This window comes from Myotis davidii, unplaced genomic scaffold (assembly GCF_000327345.1).
Source record: "Myotis davidii unplaced genomic scaffold, ASM32734v1 scaffold575, whole genome shotgun sequence".
Classification (NCBI taxonomy): Eukaryota; Metazoa; Chordata; class Mammalia; order Chiroptera; family Vespertilionidae; genus Myotis; species Myotis davidii.
This window is the reverse complement of record NW_006290306.1, coordinates 7,717,018-7,724,598: the sequence shown is the minus strand read 5'-3', so window position 1 is coordinate 7,724,598 and position 7,581 is coordinate 7,717,018.

The following is a 7,581-nucleotide window of genomic DNA, read 5'->3' as shown; positions in this document are numbered from 1 at the left end:
TGTCCCCACCCTGCTGGCCTGCTCACCCCCAACTGCCTCCCCCCTCCCCCCACCTGCCTGCCCACCCTGCCAGGGCTCTGGGATCAATGGCAGAGCAGAGGCAGGCGTTTCCCACTTGGCCTGGGCTCCGCCATTAATCCCTGCCCACACAGAGGCCCTGCCCGCCCTGCGATCAATTGCTGCCCACAAGGAGGCCCTACCTGCCCTGCCCACCCTGCCAGGGCTCTGTGATCAATGCTGCGCAGAGGGAGACCCTGCCCAACTGGCTGGGCTCTGATGGGCCCTCCCAGCCTTGGTGGCTTGCCCCCTCCCAGCCACGGCTTTGTCCGGAAGGTCATCTGTAATGTCTCCTGGTCTAATTAGCATATTACCCTTTTATTAGGATAGATATCAGATACAGAGGTGATTTTTAAGGGAGCTACAAATCAAGAAGCTCAATACAATAATCTCATAAAAATGTTATTATATATAAGGGTTTAGAACATACTTAGACAATTATATTTAATTTCAAATATTGAAAAAGTTCATAGACATTTGAGAGGACAGAAAAAGTCTACCTGATACTGAACTCAGGTCTGGCTGCCAGCTGCTTTGAAAGCCAATACTTCAGAGACAGTATTTTAACAAAATTCAACAAACATTTATGCTAAAAACTCTCAAAAAAGTAGGATTATAAGGAAACTTCCTTACCCTAATAAAGGGCATCCATGAAAAACCTATAGCTGACACTGAGTGCTTTCTCCTAGATTAAAAACATTTTTAAAAAAAGTTGCCTGGCCGGCGTGGCTTAGTGGTTGAGCATCCACCAGTGAACCAGGAGTTCACATTTCGATTCCCAGGGCTGCAGGCTCGTTCCCAAGTCAGGGGCATGCAGGAGGCAGCCAATCAAAGATTCTCATCATTGATGTTTCTGTCTCTCCCTCTCCCTTCCTCTCTGAAATTAATAAAAATATATTTAAAAAAACTTTACTGGTAGTTTTAGCCTGTACAGTACAGGAAACAAAAAACCTTAAAATACTTGAGTTAATAAAAGTGCCAGGCACATAATAAATATTCAATACGTGTTAACTGTTTTGATAGCTACTGTAGCTGCCATTTGTTAAGTGTCTATTATATGCCAGGCACTTCACCTCCATTTTATAAATGAGGAAACTGAGGGTCAGAGAGTCCAAGTAATTTGCCAAAACTCACAAAGTTAGTAGGGAGAAGGATTGATGGTTCACACTTTCTTTCTAATATATTATCTCTACCTCTGAATAGTAAATGTCTAGTACTGTGTGTCACTGGATGCATCATGGTCCATATACATGGTAATTTTGTTATTCATGTACATGTTTCAAGTTTTCATTGTTTCATTATCTAAATGACAAAAAACTGAAATGACAACTATTCACTGTCCATTTCAGAATTATTTTGAATGACTGTGTTTCAATTTTCTACATTTTTCTATTTTAGGAAATATTTTTTCTACTGAGTGTTTTAGGTAAGTCTTCCTTATTCTTGTTCTAACTCATGATTATTATCTAAAAATTAAAATGATTTTATAGATGTCCTATTGTTTTCAATTTTACAGGATAATAGGAATATAGTTTGAGAGCTCCTATTTCTTTCAAATAATAAATCCTAAATAAGCTATTTATTTTCATAATCATTTTTAACAGCATTTTCCTTTTACATTTGCAAATGCCATTCTGTTTTTTTAATCAACTAAAATTCTGATGCCTCCATGACTACAATGAATAATTTTACTCCAGCTGCCAAATCTCATTTTCTACATGCCATGTGAGGCCACATAGGAGCCTTCCTAACCCACCACATCTCCTCAAATCTGGCACAGTGTGTTTGTGCTTTATGAAAAACTAATTTAGATAATGATTTTTTAGAAAAGAAGAACTTAAGAATGTTCTTGGTAGGAAAAAGAGAAAAGGTTCCAAAAGGAACTTGCATCAAAATATGGGAGATAAGGCTGTGAGGATGCAGTGCAGATGACAGGCATTTTGGCTAACTTTCCTGTCAGCCCCTAGTCCATATGGGATTTTAGGACCTCCTTTGGGCATATAAGAACAGATACACACAGCAGTATCTCCACCACTGCTTGCTAATACTTAAAATCCCTTCAAAAAGACCTTTCCATCCGCAATTAGACATAACATATTTAAAATGTAGGGCTGTTGAGGGAACCCTTAGGAGAGAATGAATTTCACTTTAAAGTCATGGGTCAATCTGTCCACCAGCAAGTGGCAATTCTGGGTGGTGATTGGAGGAAACTGGAGGCAGAGGCATCTTGGGTGGAGGAAATCTGGGACAAAAGATAGTTGAAATTTTTGCAAAGCTCTATCCAATCCTATAAAATAAAAGCATAGTATGTAAATTGTCCCCTCGACCAGGAGTTCGACCAGGGGGCAGAGCCAGCGGGGGGAAGAGAGGGAGGCCCCAGCCCACAGCTGGCAGCCTCTAGGGACCTACCAGTGCACGAATTTCGTGCACTGGGCCTCTAGTGTACAATAATAGTGGGAGGAAAAATAGAAGCCACAGGATGGTGCAGTGGGTGGGGAGGATTTTGACATCACCTAAAATTACAGAGAGCTCCACCTCACAAAATTTAGATTTTTCTTGTCCTGTTATAATTTAACACACCTGACTTCTAACTGAAGTGAAAAAGTAGTTTTACAGCTCATTGTTTGTCTTAAGTTATGAGGATGCCATTCTTTAAGTAAATGTCACATCACATTGCCAATTTTTAAAAAAATTATTTTCAAGTAATTTCAGACTTTATAGAATAATTACAAAAATAGTCCATAGCATTTCTGTATATTCACAAAATGTTCTAAGTGTTAACATGTGTTTCTCCTAGTATGTCTATTCCCTGCTTCTCTTCTCATTATATGCACACACAGTTTTTTTTGAGTCATTTTTTATAGCCAAGATTGCAGCCAAGATGCGCCTTTCCTTCCACATTCATTTTCTTACACACACACACACACACACACACACACACACACACACTCCAAGGGTTCATTTGGTTTCTTTTTAAGAAAAATGTTATTAATATTAAATTTCCAGAGTAAATCTAGCACACTATTCTATCCATTGTAACTTGCCAACATGCAAGTTGCATGGGCTCAGTTATGAGGAAATGTTGACAGCTATTCTATTCTAGACCACACATCCAAATATGAAGTAGAGCTTTTAAACAAAAAAATTCAAATGACCCTTTGGGGTGAACTGCCAACATGACTCAAACATTTCTTTCTTTATGTACACCAAGGAACAAGTATTCCAACAAAGTTAAATTCATTTGACTAAATAATAACCCAGAACCTTAATTGATTTAGTGAATATAATATAAGCCATAAAGGAACAACTTATCAAGGATGGGGTGTGGGGCATGGTAATGAGTCTAACAGGCCATTGTGGATATTGTTGCATAGACCTTTAAAGTTATTTGGGGGCCTAATGATGGTTTTTGTTTCCTTTTTTTTCTTTTTCTTTTTCTTTTTCTTTTTTTTTTTTTACTTATAATCAGGAAAGCATATAGAAAATTGGAAAGGGTGCAGAATATAATTTTTGGCTCTGCCACTAGCTACTTTTTGGCCATTCAAACCCTCTGAAACTTAATTTTCTCAACTGTAAAATGAGGGACTCACAAAAATTATTTCCAAAGTCTCCTTCAAGTATTTTAATATTCTAAGATCTAGAAAAAAAATAAATAGCATGTTAAAAAAATCAAAGAAGACAGTAAGATATTGAAATGTGACTAGAAGAGTTGCAGAGCAAAAGAGAGATCTTGATAATCACCACCATAATCATATAAGAATAAAAAGTTTTATATTTATTTTTATTTTTTTAAACTTTAATTTCTTCATTGGTTAAGGTATTACATGGAATAAAATGTTTTTAAGTAACTAAACAAAATCAACAACCATGGAACCAATTCAAGCAAAGAATAAGTTGATTATTTTTAATTTAAAAGAAAAATATAAAAACATTATTCAGTGCCTTTGAAACAAAACAAAACAGAAAACATTATTAATGACTAGAGGCCCGGCGCATGATATCGTGAGTGGGTACAGTCCCTGGGCCTAGCGTGCGATCAGGGCCATCTTCCCAGCTACCAGCAGCCGGCCCTGCCCCCTACCCCCCCCACCACCACCACTACCCACCTCGGTTCCTCATTCCTCATCTGGAGATGGGAGCCTGGCGGCTGGGGGAGGGACTGAGAGGTTGGCCGTTTCTGCCTGCTCCCCAGCCCCACCCCTGCTGCTGGTCACCTTTTGTGGGGTGACAGGCGGGGCAGGGGCCTTGGTCTGGCCCCGCCCACATCCCCCACCACCCACCCTGGTTCCCTGTTCACCATTGGTGATCAGAGCCTGCCAGCCGGGGAAAGAGACCAAGAGGTGGTCAGTGCACCTCATAGTGACTGGTCGAGGGGTCGTTCTGGTTGTTCTGCCGTTATGGTCACTGGGCTTTTATTATATAGGACTAGAGGCCTGTTGCACGAGGAGATTTGTGCAATAGACCTTCCTTTCCCCTGGCTGCTGGCATCGGTTTGCCTCCGGCACCCGGGGCCCAGACCTTCGCCCTGGCCGAGTTCTGGCCGGAGCCGGCCCTGGAAACATCAGACTTCGCTGCTCCGCCGGCCCGGGAGCCGTGAGGCTTCGCTCCACTGCTTGGAGTCTACATATGCAAATTAACCGCCATCTTTGTTGGTGGTTAATTTGCATATCACACTCATTAGCCAATGGGAGGCGTAGCGAAAGTACGGTCAATTACCATGTTTGTCTATTATTAGATAGGATTATCGCATTTATAAGTAGCTTGAATTCAGACAAATCAAGCTTCAGTTCTAGCCCTAGCCGAGGGAATGTGTGATCTCACCAGCTTCTTAAGTGGGGCAATGATTCTTCTGTGATTTCTTTTTCTTTTTTAAATACTAGTATGTTTTTTAATTGCTTTTAGAGAAAGAGGGAAGGAGAGAGATAGACATATCTATGAGAAACATCAATCGAATACCTCCTGCACACCCTCTACTGGAGATTGAGCCCTGCAACCCAGGCATGTGCCCTGACAGGTATCGAACTGGTGACCTCTTGGTGCATGGGGTGATGCTCCATCCACTGAGCCACTCTGGCCAGGCCGTCTGTGACTTCTTGTCAACCTTGGTTGAGATAAGGCATAAAATGTATATCTTAGCGATTAGTCAATAGTAAGGGCTAAAAAAAAATGTTAACTATAAATCCAAACTCTCCATCATTCATATTCAATTTTTTGCTTTGGGAAGGGAGAGCAAGAGCATGAGAAGCAAAGAAAAAAGAGGATGGGATACCAGATGACTAGAGGAAGAATAGGGAGGATCAGACTGATACTGGGGTGCTGTGCGCCCATCTTGAATTGCCCCATTTCATTAACACTGTTCTTTGGAATACCAGCTAACATCCTGGAAACTCGTTTTTTGATGTGCTAATAGCTTTTGTGATCTTTTAGAAGTAAAAGTTAATTTTTAAAAGAAATATTTACTTTTCTGTGGACTTTCTTAGAGTCTGTACCTGAGTATTATAAGATTCAGCAAGAGACTCAGGAGTGATGACTAGCTATTAGCTTAAACAATGCTGTGTTATGGATACTATATTCATTGCCTTACCTTTTGTTGGCTGGATAAAGTTTCTTAAAATGAAATGGAAACAAGGGTGCACTGCTTACTTTTTTAGGAAGTTTTTCTTAGGTCCTATGAAATACTGTTTAGTCAAGATGAGAGAGAGAGAAAGAGAGAGGGGGGAGAGAGAGGGAGAGAGAGAGAGAGAGAGAGAGAATGAATCACCCTCACTGGTTAAAATAAAGGCCATTCATTTATTGAATCTCTGCCATGTACTTAGGCCATAAAACTGCATTTATTCTCTGAATGAGTCTATGAAATAGGATTTTTATCTTATTTTACAGATAAAGAACTCAGAAACAAAATCACACAGACAAAAAGTAAGAGGGTTGGAATGCAAACCCAAATCACCCGAATTCATCCACAGATCTTTAGCTTTCCTGGTGAAAAAAGACACTTGAATTGCAGGAGAAAAATAATACCATAACATGTAGTTTTCAAAATTAAACCTCGACCTAATATTTTATTAACAGATTTTTACCTTGAATTTTCTTGAGACTTGTTTTCAGGACACATGATCGGGGGAATAAAAATCAAAGGGAAAGGCTTATCTTTCCAGCGCCAGGTTATATTTAGTTTTGGGAAAGGGCAACCTGTTGTTCAATTTTCAAGCTCCTGCTAAGAAATATTGTAAGATATTTTAACTACATTTTTTATGAAATATAGAATACGTTGCCCATTGAATAATCTTGGGCTGTTAAATCTGATTGGCTGAAGGTAAGTTTTTTAGAGTGGTTTTTAAACTATTATATAATTTATTTTTTTTTGGTAAAATACTGTAACCATCTGCATTTTCTGAAAGACAGCAGTCTCTATAAGCAGTATATTTCCTTTTGCTGTACAAAATACTCTCAAGATAAAATATGCACATCTATTCAACATGGCAAATTATGTAGCCTCTTAGAAAGACTTGAGCTAGATTGGACCTCCTTTTGATTAATGGGCATTCTTTAAATGAATTAGCCCCGATTCTGCTCAGGAGCGTAGTCTGGCATCCCAGGGAAATGCAGTAGAACTGGTCTGAATGTGGAATATCTGTCTTCATCATCAGATGCTGTTCAAAAGCAATTGGTTTTGAAGTACCCTTAAGACAGGGTCACACACTCCAGTGCCTGGAGGAGCTAGGCAGGAGATACAAATGAGTCGTGCGGGCTGGGTGGCAGGAAGCATCTGAGGCACCAGGTGACAAATGGCACCTGGCATTGGCCATGGTGTCAGGGAGATGACTTGGAGTCATGGGATTACTGCAAAGTGGCCACTGAGAGAGGCAGCTATCTTTCCATTTTGGCTGACTGAGGCCAGATGAGAATCAGGGCCCCATACTCTGATTTTTAAAGAGAAATTAGAATTTTAATTTTTGATGCATCATCTTCTAATGTTTAATGTTGACAATTTAAACATACTATTTGGGTAAAATTGAAAAACCACCCATGGACCCCATTGGCAGCAGGACACAAGTTTGCAACTTCTGGTTTAATGAAATAAGACAAATATTAATAGAAATAATACAAAAAATTGATTTCATAGTTTGGAAGTCTTATACCTCTATATTAGCCTATATATAACATTAAAACTGCATTTACGTTATACTTTACAAAAACAAACAGGAAAGTGCTGGCCAGGTGGCTCAGTTATTTGGAGTGTCACCCTGTACATCAAGCATGTCCAACGCAAAGGCTAACATGGGTCAAATAAACAAAGTTTAAGTTTACTGGTATGTGGGCCGCAAAGAAACAAAAGCTTCAATTTTCACAGAAACATAGGTTTATTTCAATAGAGACATGCTGAATAAAAAAGGGCTGAATATAATTGAGCAATGGTTAACATAAAATAATAGAACATTTTAATAGAAATTAATGTTTTTCTTGAACATTAACTTACCAGACACTGAATAACTGCACAAATTAATAAGCGTAACACAAATAAAC